At 40.0% G+C, this 14,962-nt stretch overlaps 1 pseudogene; it reads right to left on the bottom strand.

Moving 5' to 3' along the window:
• Positions 1-14,691: 14,691 nt before the first annotated feature.
• Positions 14,692-14,796, bottom strand: LOC115069233 (annotated as a pseudogene).
• Positions 14,797-14,962: the final 166 nt, after the last annotated feature.

The raw sequence follows: 14,962 nt of genomic DNA on the forward strand, positions 1-14,962 counted from the left end.
GTTAGAAAAAGAAACGACCTAAGGGAAGATAAAGAAATTGCCTGCCTACAACAATCACACCATAGAAGAAATGTTTTCCAGCATATGCAATAAAAGTTCTCTATTTTAGTACCAATTCCTCAATTTGCATTCTTAAAGAAAAAAAGCAGAAACGTTTATTTTAACCTAGAGAAGTTTTAAATGTATTTATTTGGGAATGCCATGTTGGCTGCCTGTAGGATAAATACCGTTTGTTCTATACAATGTTTTAAGAAGAAATTATTACACAATGTCTGGATTTTCAACTTCTTTTGAAAAGTCAAAAGACCTGGCCACACTCAGCCCCCATCTTGCCCTGATGGTAGACCTGAGTCTCCTTGGAGGGGCCTGTTCTGGGATTCTATCTAGCTGTCTTCACTCTTGTGTTACTTGCAGGATTCCTGAAGTCTTTTGAACTCTTGTATGATTATATCATTTAAAAAAAAACTGAGAGGCAGAGAGACTAAATATGTTCACAGCTCGAATGGTGACAGCTCCCAAGTCTCCTAACCTATGCCACATTGTTACCTATTTTCTTAGTGTAAACTTTGCTCTTAAGAATATCTTCGGAACACATAGATGCATATTTAACACTTCATTGAGTGTAATGAATAGATATTATTGTACCTCTGCTCTTGCCAAAGACAAATTGTAAGACAACCTCGCTTGTTGATCCTGATGGAACGCTTTACCACCTACAGATCTGTCAGAAGATAGAAACACTAGCTGTGAGGAAAGCCTTGATGATAAAGTGTGATGCCATATTGTATTGACTTCTGTCTGACACCTGCAGTAGAGATTGTGCAATACTCTTAACACAAATACTACTGACACTATGCCCAGGAAGCGGAATATGATCATTAAAGAGGCTGAAGATTTAAAAACTAAGAAAGCTGTCCTGTGGTTAGGCAGTCAATACGGCCCATGATCATCTGGTATTTGTGCTATTAACATACTCCTTGGAGTGGTTCTCTTGATTAATAGATCACAGGAGATGTGCAGTAGGTCTCTCCTAAAGATTAAATTATTCGACATGGTGGCTTCTGTTTTGAAGCATCCTGTTCTTGCTTGCTCTTAGATTGCTTGTAAGAAGCCAATGGTCATGTTATAAAGTAATCCTGTGATGAGAGGTGGAATGTTGTCAGTAACCACAAAAGTGAGTTGAAAGCGGTCTTCTACCATTCTGTACTCCGGATGAGACAACCCAGTCAACAGCTCAACTACAGCCTCAAGAGAAGTCTTAAGCCAGAAACATCCAGATAAATTATTCCCAGATTCCTGACCACTTGCACTCTAGGAACTGAAATAATAAGTGGTTGCTGTTTAAAGCCATGAGTAGTTTGAGTTATGTGTTATACAATAGTCAAATAATATTAAATCCTTCACTGTAGACAAAGACAAAAGATTCCTGAGTTCCTTATGTGTGGTGAGCATCTTTAATTTATGCTATATATTACAACAATGCACATGTGTATGTGTGTGTGCATATATCATCAAGACTATGGATGTGCATACTGACTACAACAGATTTACAAGTAAAATGGAGCTATGTTAAATTCTGACTTATTTATAGGCTGGATGGCTTTGGAACAACAGTTTTTATTCCTTCATCTAAAAGATGGGATAAAATTTATCACTGCATTCTATAAGTGACTCTGCCTTTGTACTTCATTTTTTTGCATTGTCGTGACTAGTTGCTCTCTACTCTGGAATCAGATCTGTTCCAGTGGTTCAAATCCACCAGTGGCAGTTCATGTGCACCTTCTAAAATATCTGGGCTCTATGTTGGGTGGTAACAGCCCTCCCTATACTCAGCTGCCTTTCCCTAGAAAGCTTACTGAAAGCCACAGCCCATCCTATGCATGTGCTCATAAGCCAGAGCTCCTAGTAGTCAGGTATCCATGAGTGTGAATCCTCTATTACTGTTTTCCCTCAGCCTCCACTTCTGTAGTCTACATCTGTTTTGTGGCTGTCTATAACAGCCTATGGAGTCACTTTTATCATCAGAGTGGATAACACAAGGAGCAAGTTTTACAAAACTGCCATTCTTGCGAAGTCCTACATTTCTAGGCTGTTTTCAGTATTTATGGACATCAGATTGGTTCATCTATGAAAAAGTTCTTATGGAGGTCTTCCTTATGAGGGTGGTATGTGTCCAGAAGGTAGGCATTTTCAAGGATGATGATGAATTTCATATCTGTTCATGATGATCCTATTTTATTTAAGATAAATACAAGAAAACTATATAGACTACTAACTTTTAGCCAAATTTCAAGATTTTAAACCATTGTCCTACAGACTTTGTTTTTTTGTTTTTACAATTAACATTTTTCTCTTACTTGTTTCCTAAAGAAAAATGGAATTTTCAGAGTGCTCCTTCATCAGGATTATTTATGGATATAAATATTTGCCTTTCAGGGTTAGTGATAACTCTGTTCAAACTTCCCTACTGCTTGTGTGGGAAGATGTGGCTGTTTTCTGTGTGGTCAACCCTGAACAAGTTGATCATAACTATTTAGTACTTTTTGAACTGGCTCCTTTATTTAGCAAGACTTTGTTGCATGGTTTTAGAAACTAGGTACCACATTAAGTATAAAGACTCATGAGGCCACATACCCCCATATGATTTATCATTTACTGACAGAAACTAGGGCTTAAATAGATGATACTGATTTGTTAAGATGATACTGATATGTGGGGGATCTGGAGAGATGGCTCAGTAGTTTCTAAAAACACTGTTCTTGCAGAAGACCCAGGTTCGAATCCCACACGGGTGCACTTACCTACACGCAAGCATAACACTCATACACATAAAAAAAAATAATCAATAAAATACTTTTAAAAAGAATATATTTGGGTGGGGCTTGGTGGTGCATACCTTTAACCCTAGCCCTTGGAAGGCTAAGACTGTCAGATCTCTCTGAGATCAAGGCCAGCCTGTTCTACACAGTGAGTTCCAGGCGGGCTAGGACTAGAGAAACCCTGTCAAAAAAAAAAAAGAAAAAGGAATATATTCAGTACCCTAATGTTCTGAGAGGGAATCAATTATTGAAAACAGGAAATTCTGAGAGAAGAGCAAGGAGGTAAACATTGAAGGATGAGCTGGAAGTTTCTGATGGATAGAAAAATGAAGATATCAATGAACCCCCAGATCTCAGTATAGAAATGAAGATAGGATGATGAAAAAATCAAGAAAGTGTTTGAAGAGTGGAAAATAGCCCCAGAGGGAAAGGGTGTGAAGCACAAAAAGATGCCAGTGGGAGATGAGGACGAAATGAACCATAAGCCTGGATCAGGGGAAAGTCCTACTGTGAGGAACCACACGGATAAACTGTGGTGGTAACATAATAAAAGGGAAGCCAACAGATTCAGAAACAAGAGCAGAAAAGAAACATCACAACGGGAAAAGTGACTGGATTTATGCGTATTATTTTATTTGGGGGAAACGGCAAAATAAAATAGTAGAACTAGGTCTCCTGAAGTATTAAAGAGAAGAGATATGGCAAGAGGAGTTAGTTGGTAGAAAAGACAAAAAAGGGTAGTGAGAAAATGTTTGAATAGTCAGTGGGACAAACGGGGTTTAGGAATATAGAAAGCCTAAAGGATGATGAGGGAAAGGAGAGGAATTAATTATGATATTTACTTTAAAAACTAAACTCCCACACTATGATAGAATGTACAAAGTGTACAAATCCTCAGGTGATGCAACATTAGCTTGGTCTTGACAATTCCTTGCTCCTATATACTATGAGGAAGACAGGCAAAATATTTCTCCAAAGCCTCAACAGTATTTCAAGCTTGCATTGATCACTGTCATGATTATTCGACTCTCCCAATGTTATGAAGCATCAAGGGCAATAAAAAAAAAATACAGAGGCATGACTGTGTTCCAATAAATCTTTATTTACAAATACAGATACCAATCCTGTAAGCAAGCAATTGTTTGCCAGTTCCTGCAGCTTAAGATTTTGTGCTCCTACTTCATTCATGATGCACTTATTGAATCTATTTTCACTAATGATATCAGCCACAGAAAGATGATTGATGCATTACAGGGTGCTTGCAGTATGTCAGACATATTCACCATTTTTAATACATGTGGAAGCAGTACAGGTATGTCCTTTCTAAGATGGAAAATATGGGGATCATGGTGAAAGTGATTATCACTTTCTTTTCAAAAATATTGTTATTTTAATTTTTTTAATTTTATGTGTATGTTTTGCCTGCAAACATCTAAGTGCACCATGTGAATGCAGTACCTTGAGGAGGTTGAACTAGGCATTGGATCCCCTGGAAATGGAGTTATGGCCATTTGTTAGCTGCCATGTAGTTGCTGGGAACCAAACATGGGGCCTCTGAAAAGCAGCCAGTGCTCTTAACCACTGAGTCATCTCTCCAGCCCCCATATTCACTTTCTTATTCCTGTGATTCCATATCTATCTGTTTCAATCCTTCCACTTTAATGCTACTTGCATATGTGTAAAATGACAGAACTGAGGTATATAGATAATCAAAAACTTTTTCTTTCTTTGCAGTGCTGAGGATTGAACCTAGGGCCTAAGCCAGGCTAGGCAAGCACTCTACCACTGAGCTACACATACTCAGTCTGTGATTACAATTTTCTTTAAAAAAGAGATTAATTTCAAAAATATTAATTACTATCTGTGGGAGACAGGCTTGAGCCTAGGGTGAAAGTCTTATTGACAGCCATACAGCAGGCCCAAGGCAATGGCCCAACCACTGGAGCCACAAGAAACGCCTTGTGACATATGCTTCCATTGGCAGATCATGAGACTGATGCCTAGAGCTCACCACTCCCTAATCACCACTCTTGGAATTCCAAATTGCAACACTTAGATATTGCAACAGTCAGGGTCACGTAGTTCCAGGAATCAAGGCTCTGTAATCTGAAACCCATTATGCTAATGAGGCATCCTACTCACTATTCTGTGATAGGACATTAAGTCTGTTATGCTAATAGAATGCTAAGTCTGTTATGCTAATAAGGTATCCTACTTGCTATACTGTGATAGGACACTAAACCTGTTATGCTAATAAGGTATCCTACTTGCTCTGCTGTGATTGGACCACTACCCCTATATAAGCTTGTGCCTTCCTACAATAAAGCAGATCTGTGTCACTGAATCTGGTCTCTTGTGTCTGAATGCAGCTCTGCTGACACAGTCTCCTCACCAGCCCTGGGGTCCGGGACCAGGCAGAAGCAGCGATGACAGAAGGCAGCACAGGGCGGTAAGCAGAAGAGCGGCCTCAGCCCAGGGCTAGCAGAGGAGCAGCCTTTATGCCCGTAAGAATGAAGGAGCACTGCCGGTGAAAACGGAGGAGTGCCACTAAACTTGCTATGCTAATAAGGCATCCTACTTGCTGTGCTGTGATTGGACCACTACCCCTATATAAGCTTGTGCCTTCCTGCAATAAGGCAGCACAGGGCGGTAAGCAGAAGAGCGGCCTCAGCCCAGGGCTAGCAGAGGAGCAGCCTTTATGCCCGTAAGAATGAAGGAGCACTGCCGGTGAAAACGGAGGAGTGCCACTAAACTTGCTATGCTAATAAGGCATCCTACTTGCTGTGCTGTGATTGGACCACTACCCCTATATAAGCTTGTGCCTTCCTGCAATAAAGCAGATCTGTGTCACCAAACCTGGTCTCCTGTGTCTGAATGCGGCTTTGCTGACGTAGTCTCCTCACTAGCCCTGGGGTCCAGAACCAGGCAGAAGCAGCAATGACAACTATCCTTCAAAAAATATTAAAGAAATGCAAGTCCAAAGGATAACAGTACAGACTATTATGGGAAAGAGAGCAACTATAAATATATATCAAAGAATTTGAGAGGCTTACTAACCTGAAGAGATTTTTATTTGCTTTTGTTTTTTGTTTTGTTTGCTTGAGGCATGGCCTTTTTGTAACCCCAGCTGGCCTGGAACTCCCTGTGTAGACCAGGCTGACTTCCATCTCACAGAGCTCTGCCCACCTCTGCCTCCTGAGTGCTGGGATTAAAGGCATGTACCACTGCACCCAGTTAACCAGTATTTCTTAACAAATAAGTAGTCAGCTATGCAACAAATAGCCCCCACACTTCAGAGCCTACAATTAACAGGTTATGCATAGACACTACTGATTGTGAAAATATTTGACTCAAGGGAACTAAGCCTGTGGTGGTTTGAATGAAAATATCCCCCATAGGCTCCAAGTGATTGGACATTTTGTCCCCAGATGATGGCGCTGTTTTGGGAGGTTTTAGAAGGTGTGGCTATCCTGGAGGAAGCATGTTACTGGGGGTGGGCATAGAGAGTTCTTAAGCCTTGCCAGATCTCCAGTTTCTCTCTTGCTTCCAGTGCCTTCATGATGATGTGAGAGCTTCACTTCTGCTGCTCCTGTTCCAGCCACCTGCAGTCACCATGCCTCCCTGCCATGATGGACTGTAATTCCCCTGGAACCTTAAGCTCAAATAAACTCTTCCTTCTATAAATTGCTTGGGTCAGTGTTTCTATAACAGCAACAGAAAAGTGACTAATACAAAGCCCCAACTCCTTTTTGTAAAAAATAGATCTGAAAATAATTAGAGACTGGGAAAATCAATTCAAGAGCCTCAGTCATAGTCTAAGAAGAATTCTATAAAGTAAGAACATGAAAGAAATAAGGTAACAAGATATATTTTTAGAGAAGAAAATCTGTAGTGCTAAAGAAAAAGATAAATACTAAATTGAAATGGCCAAGTGAGTTACTAGCAGGGTAAGTGACAAAATGACATAAAGGACAGTTTTTGCTCCTTGCCCTCCTAGGTCAACTAGTTCCAGGGGACTATGAGCATCTCTCAAAATGTCCTGTTATTGTAGTGGTCACCTGTCCTCTTGATCAAGGAGGCCGAGGAGACCCTACCAGATGGACTTGAACCAGTGTCCAGTCTACAAAGAGGAGGGTCAACACAAGGAATCACTTCCTCCATGATCCAAGCAAAGTCAACCATGGTTGAGCAGGACCTTTGATTTATCTTCACATATGTGAAACTGGTAAAAGAAAGGAGCCGGGGACTCCTCCCAAGCCCATGTGACCACTGAGGAACAGATCTTCAAACAACCTTAAGACTAAAAATAAATTGGTTTATCTGGGCCAACTATATGACCTTAAATACTGAAAAGGAAAGTATAACCAAAGATTAAAGGGGCCAATATAATTTCTTAAGAGTCCATATGTATAGCTAAAGGCTACATAACAAGCAACAATGCCAGACAGGCGATACCGTCTTTTGAGTTGTTGGCCAGGATGGCCAAAGGGACTCCCAGAGAGTAGCCCAGCATAGAACTGGGAAAATGAACATCAGACCCAATCTTATATAAAGGAATATTGACAACTGATTACTGCTAGATGAAGAAGAGCTGACCCTCCTAAAACAAAGACCTCTAGATAGGCTGACTAGATTCACCAGAAGAAGAGGTAGTGGGGAAGGGCTGGGGGTACCAACAACACAGCAGACAGTAGCAGGCATGTCAGAGTATAAGAGCTCTAGTGGGGTTAGGGAGGCTATGGGAGGGTGCCATCTGGGAAGTGGGTGTATAGTCAAATGAGATGGTTTGGTATGTTCTGTGAGATATACACACACACACACACACACACAAAATCAACAATTTTTTTAATGTATTATATTTGAGGAGGAAGCATGGAAATTTACATCATGCTAATTAGTAGAGGTGATAAACAATATCAGTGAAATCTACCCAATGACTTCATAGACACACACAGGCACCAAGGAGCCAAGTGCAACTGATTATGACTAGTAATAATCAGATACATACAAATTAGAGATGCAAGTGCCAACATCTCAGTGTTAGTAGCAAAAACAATGAGTCTTTCTACAAGGAACAATATATTCTAAAATGAAATGGAGATCTTTTTGAAAGGTTAAAAACTCATCCAATTTTATGTCTTACAGGGCTTATACTGAGTTCAATAATATATAACTGTATTAATTCAACTATGAACCTAGAAACTTGCACCCACTTGTGAAATAGATGTACTCTTGCACTAGAGTGTGTTACTGAATATGTTAAAGCTGGAGTGAAATGCTTCTTCTAATCATGTAGTTATCAAATTTTTTTTAAATGATAAAAAAATAATTCTTCAAAGCAAAAAAAATTACGTACTTCATGTCACAAACTGCAAAATTCCAGAATATCACAGATAAAGAGATAAATAAAATTCTTCTACAACAAAAGGAGAATCCAACTGGGCATTGGGTTCAACAGCACCATAGAAGGCTGAGGAATAAATGTCTTTGAAGTTATGAAGGAAAACAATTTCATCCTTGAATTCAAATCAGGTGAAAAAAAGGGAAAATTAAGATACTGTCAGTATAAAAATTCCCAGTTCATAAACTTATACTTTAGATTATAATACATCTGTATATTATACTAACGTACACAATGTATATAAAGTAATCTTGTTTAAGAAGAAGTTCAAATAAAGGAAAATATAAACAACAATATTCTCCTCATTCTAAAATTCATAGGAATGTGTTTACTGAAAAGGTACAGGATTCATATAAACAAAGTAATGAAATAGTGAAGTTCTTAAAGCAATATCCAAGTATAATGGGAAACTATGTTATTACACTTGGATGAGAAGAGGTAACTTAGAAGCATTTGGAATCTTTAAATTAACATACAAGTGTAATTCAATCACTACTGAATGAAGACCAACCCAGTCAAATATTAGAACATATTTTAAAGCCGCTATATTCAAATCAGAATAACACTGGCAGAGGAATCTAGAATAATCCAGAGATATACAATCATTTAAGCTATGGTAACCACAGTCATTTAATCGAGAAGTGTGTTAGTTATTATTTGTGATACTTTGACTATATACCTATAAAACAACTTAGGAGAGGAAAACCTTGTGTTTGTTCATTATTTCAAGAGATTTTGAGCCATAATGGTGGGGAAGGCATAGCAGACAGGAAGCAGCTCCATGCATGCAGGTGTGAGGCAATAGCAGTGATATGTGACAGAGAGAAGAGGGAAAGGCTGGACCCAGGGCCCTGAGAGCTTTCAAATACCTGCCTCAATCAGCCTGCTCCTAGAGCCAGGTCCCAACTCCTAAAGGCTCTTCACCTTTCAAACTAGAACCATCAGCTTGAGATCAAGCTTTCAAAACATGAGCCAGCAGGGGAAATGTCAGGTTCAAACCATAGCAAGGAGATAATATAACTTTATTAAATTGCTAGTATTAAAATTAAAACACTGCAATGTCATTTGTCCAAAACTCCCACCCCAGAGTTGTACTCAAACAACAAATTCACTTTTTTCAACTACAAATGAGTGACATGTGTAAAAAGGCTGCTTCTTCCATTGTAGAAAGGTTAGACGGGGGCGGGGGGGAGAAAGAGAGAGGAGATAAATGATGCCTATATAGTTTTTAAAAAAACAGAGAGAATCATATTAGTCCAACAACCTAAGGGCAAATTACACATACAAATCTCTACATGAGTCCAAGAGTATAGCTAAAGGCTACATAACAAAAAACACTTCCAAATAGGAGAATCATTCCTTTGAGTTGTTAACTAGGGTGGTCTGAGAGACCACCCCAAAATTACACAGGCTATTGCCACAGCCCTTGATTGCCTCCCAGAACTTGAAGTAAGACCCTACTGCTGAAGACAGAACATACTTCGGACACAAGATTTGGAGCAATGGAGCTGAAACTGACCTGGAAGCCACTTCTCCTGAAGGCCAGCTCTCATAGCTTTGGAGAGCACAATGAAGGTGCTAAGGGAAAACATCAACTGATGGTTCAACACCAGCATCAAGACCAAATAACCACCTCGATGGCCAGCACATACAACATTGATACAGTAGTGGCACTTTCATCTTGGGAGCAATCAACAGCTACCTAATTGGAATAAAAGCCCATTCAGTGGGAGGAAACTCAACTGTGGTACTGTAGACATAACCAAATACACATGCTGGAGAAGTCATAGATCTTAGAGAAAACCCCAAGACTGTCACATCCCTAAACTGATGCAATTTCTTTGTGCTATGTGAAAAATAGCACAAGTTAGTGTCCCCAGCTAGGTGGGAAGGGCTGATCTTTTTAAAGTGAGGGACTGTAGATAGGCTGACTAGACCTCAGTAAATGAACTTGCACTGAGGAACAGCTGGGGACACTAACTTGACACAATAGGCCTTAACACAAATCACAGACTGCGTGAATTCTGGGGGGCGGGGGGAGAGCTTATGGGAGGGTTGCCAGTGGGGAAGCAGGTATGAAGATGATTAAGACTGACTGAATGTTCCATACTAAATACACAAAAATTCAATAAAAACTATTTTTTAAAAGGCTGCTTCTTACAGCTTTATTTGAAATGGCAAAAACTGAAGCAGTGTAAACAACCATCCACAAGGTACTGTTTGAACAATAAATTATCACACATTCATGCCATGGGATGCAGCATAGCTGCCAAGAAGACTGAAATGAAGTTATTCCAGCTGATTTGGAGAACTTTTATGAAATATACTGGGACTGGAGAGAACTGTATACAAGAGAAAGAACGCAGTTGAAGAAAATAGGTGTTCTAATCAGAGCTAATGGCTTCCAGGGTCATGCTGATAAGGTTGAGGGTTCTACAAACCATGTGATAAAATGAATAATTATAATTGAAACTAAGCCCTCAGAATCATCTATGCTATACCAATTAATCTGACTCCCTTGGCTTCCTCATCTTGCCTTCCTACTTCTTCCTTGAGCTTTCCTTATTTCCTTTTAGATCCTCTAATAACAGGACCCTACTGCTGGAAAATTAAACACAGGAGATAATGGACAACCGGCATTACAGCTAAGTGATCATTATACTCCAAATCTCTAAAATGAAATACAGTCTAAAATATGTGCTTTAGAGGAAACGGTTTTCAAAACACACTACATTGTTCTTTTGGTAATTCCACTCTGCTAACAGGTCAGTCAGGCTATAATTGGTTCTAATTAGCCTTCCTACAGCTGTAAGTTCTTTACCTACATGCATGCTGTCAAAAAAGCAGAAAGGGAGGGAGAAGTAAAAGGGGAAGCTGGTTCATTTTCCACCTTTTTCAAAATGCCAGATAAATTGTTTTCAACCCATCTCACAAGCAAATGCCCCACTTTTAGTATAAATGAGGGGAAATACGTTACCGTGACAGCTCTTAGTGAAAAAGACCTGATCCCTTCCACAGCAGACAATAAACTCAGTTGTGTCTTTTGTGCTACAATGTTTGGTTTCCAGAATGCAGAGGAGAGAGAAATCTCCCACAGTCCCTCCCCAGATCCTCTTAGTAAAATATTATTTGAGAGACTTCAAGAAACTTTATGCAAATCAACCTAATACATTTAAAGATTCAAGTGCTTTGTATCAGTAGGCAGGCAGGGACTATGCTGTCTATTTTATAAGGCAAGATTCGTAGGACATTTTCGAACTGCCTTTAAAATAATTATATTCAGATTTAAGCTTTATTCAAACCATAATTTTTAAGTGTAAGACTCTTCAGCCACACTGTTACTTTAGGAGCCCCAGCCTCTAAGAAGCCAATGCCCCTGCTAAACAGAGTCTGAATCCAAAGCTGCCTGGGAGACTGACCTCTAAGTTTCTTCAGTTTACTGAAACTCCGTGGATACAAGTTCTTAAACGTTAAGAGAGATCAATCAGAAGATGGGGAGATAAATTTAAGTCAGTAAAGTACCTGTGCACAAGCATGAGGACCTGAGTTCAGATCTCCAGCACCCACGTATAAAGCCAGGCACCGCAGCATGTATCTGGACCCCATCACTGGGAGACTAGAGAAAGGTGGATCCCTGGACCTCGTTGGCCAGTCAGTCTAGGTTCAGTGGAGAGTTCCTGTATGACTGGTGAAATGTCTCAGCAGATTAAGACCCTTGCCACCAAGCCAGATGACCTAAGTTCACTTCTCAGGGCCCGAAGGGTGGGAGAAGAGAACCAACTCCACAAGTTGACTTCTGATCTCCACATATGCACCATGGTCCTAACAGGCCCCCTCCCCTGCACACACTAAATAAAGACATGTAAAAAGTAGTTTAAAAATAAGATGGAGAGCAAGCAAGGAAGATACTGGGCATCAACCTCTGGCTTACACACACACACACACACACACACACACACACACACCTACATGCACACGTGCACATAACCACGTAAATATGTAATTACACATAGCACATGCAGCACATACACATACATTACACACACACATATACACATACCATACACACACATAAGAATTGGTCGGGGGAGAATTAGGTAGGAGGGAGCATTGCTGAGCCTTGTCCACTTGAGTTTACCCAGCTATATCTTCCTTTCTTCCTACATGGCAATGATCATGGCTCACATGCCAAAATCTAGATGGTAACCAGAGACACTCATGGACACTGAAGTCCTCAGTCCTCCATAGCTTCTGATAAAGCCAAGCCAAGACAATGGCTGTGAGCCATGGCATTAGGAACTAACTCTATTCCCAGCTCCTCAACTCCAGTCCTGAGAGCCCCTATCTAAACAGACTGGCATATTCAGATCATCATCAACATAGCTACTAGTCTTCAGGGACAGAAGGGATGGCAAGTGCACGTTATTTAGCTTATTGATCCATGGAATACTAAGCATAAGCCTTCACTTAGGACATTCCAGTGGCATTGTATTTGAATAAATACTTCTGCTTTGGACAAATCAATTGTTTCAGTGGTGTTCCTTTATACAGAGTGGGCTCTATACTCTGTTCACCACTTACTGTGAAGCTATTCCACATCTATTCAATGCAAAGTTCTGCAGTCTCTTGGTCACTTCCACTATTTCCATTGATTTAAGTTCTATGCTCTTAGAGAAATACAGAGTTAGATCAATCCCTCCCCCATATGAGTTTCTGTGTAGTACAGTATCTTCATCATGAACAAAGCCTGTCTTCTCATCCCAAATTCCTTCAAAAATTTATCTTTATTAATCATTTACCTTCCTTAATATTCTCCTGAAGATAGCTTCAAAACTTCCCATCTTGTTAATCTATCAGATCCACAACTGAGTAATAAATGGACTCAAGCATCTCAGTGTAGAGAAGAAACCTCTTCTGCTCATTTGAGAAGGTTAAGCCTTCAATACAGCTCCCAAAGATCACATTAGCTTTGGAGAAGCTACATAACATTAACGGATTTGCATAAATAGCAATACTAGGTATTCTCAGAGGGACTTACAGGACAGATTTTTTTTTTTTTGAGACAGGGTCTCCCTATAGCCTCAGCTGTCCTGGAACTCACTATGTAGACCAGGCTGGCCTTGAACTCACAGAGATTCGCCTGCCTCTGCCTCCCAAGTGCTGGGATTAAAGGCGTGTGCCACCAAGCCCAACCCAGGACAGATTTTTAATATATTTGATTGAGAATTTTACACAATGTATTTTGAACATATGCACCCACGACTCCTCCCCACCCCACTTCTGTGTCCTTTTGCTTTTTTAAAAAATAACCTACCAAGTCTAGTTTGTATTTTCTGTATACTCATGGGTATGGGGCCATCTACTGGAGCATGATGGTCAACCTACCAAAGACCACACCGTTAAAGAAAATTGACTCCCCCGCCCCAAGAAATCATCAGCTGTCCATAGATCCTCAGTGGTGGAGGTTTGTAAGCCCTTCCCCCTCCATGGTAGAATGTGCAGGCAACTACAGCTGCTGTGAGTTCATGAGTACAGCAGTCCCATCATGTCCAGAGGACAGTTTTTCTCTGGTTTCCCCTGATGTCTAGCCCTCACAGACTTTCTGACCCTCTTCCATGATGGTTCTTTGGTGGGCAGGAGTGATATAGATGTCCCTTTTGTGACTGATTACTCCACACTTATTCTCTACTCTTGAGCACTTGTGAGTTTCTGCATGAACCACCACCACTGCACAAAAAAACCTCTGATGCGATCTGACAGTTGCACTAATCTATGAATAGATAGAAATAGAAGGCAGCTTGATACTATGTCAACTTAGCAGAATAATAACAGTACATTCACCCCTAGGGCCTATGACATTGCCAACCATGGGTCCTTTGCCAGATTTACAGTATCAAACATGTTTTTCCGTGTAGTTGGCCTTAAATCCAATCAGAAAGTGGTTGGTTATCCTGTTGAATGTTAATTCATGCCAGGACTGCATTCATGGATATACTTTGCCACACCTGTAATTATTGCAGCTCATAGGATTCATAGCTGGGTAACTCTGTGGATGACCTTTTCTCCCCAGCACTGTGTGGTAATATGAATGTTAGTCAGCAGTGAGGAAGCTTTCTGATCAGTAACAACTTCATTTCTCCATTTCCTGTGACCAAAGTGTATGGTGCCTTCAGCCATAGGGTCTTAGCGTCAAGTTCTGGTGAGCAACCAAGATCAAAGGCAATAGCTTATATTATTTGGACTGTATCCAAAGCACCCTGACTAAAAATTTGAGAGGTGGTGTCCTATACCTGGCACTGTGCTTTTTATTTGAAAAACCTATGGCTTCTGGGAGGAGCATTATCCCCTGTGTTGGGAAATGCCAATCAAAATTTTTATATAAATATATATATATATATGTGAAGTTTATAAAACAGTAGATTTCCACATGGCTTTCTCAAACATGCTTAGCATTACTTATCCCTCCCCTATAAACAGTGGTTAGATGCCACAAAGTAGATGGCAGGTATGTGTGTTGTTAGTCCCAAGGGTTCCCTTTCAAGAGGTGTGCTACCCTCCTCTCCTTTCATTCAACACAATAGACGTATTTTATTTTTTTCCAGTTAATTATTTATTTAATAACCACATACTTAGAAGAAGCATTTCATTACAACAGCATTGACATATTCAATAACAATTTTCTGAGCTAAGATGCATCTTTCTCAAAATTGGCTATAAATTTTTAGGTTTACAGTTGAATTGT

The sequence above is a fragment of the Nannospalax galili genome, unplaced genomic scaffold (genome assembly GCF_000622305.1).
Source record: "Nannospalax galili isolate Female #2095 unplaced genomic scaffold, S.galili_v1.0 scaffold271, whole genome shotgun sequence".
NCBI classification, from domain to species: domain Eukaryota; kingdom Metazoa; phylum Chordata; class Mammalia; order Rodentia; family Spalacidae; genus Nannospalax; species Nannospalax galili.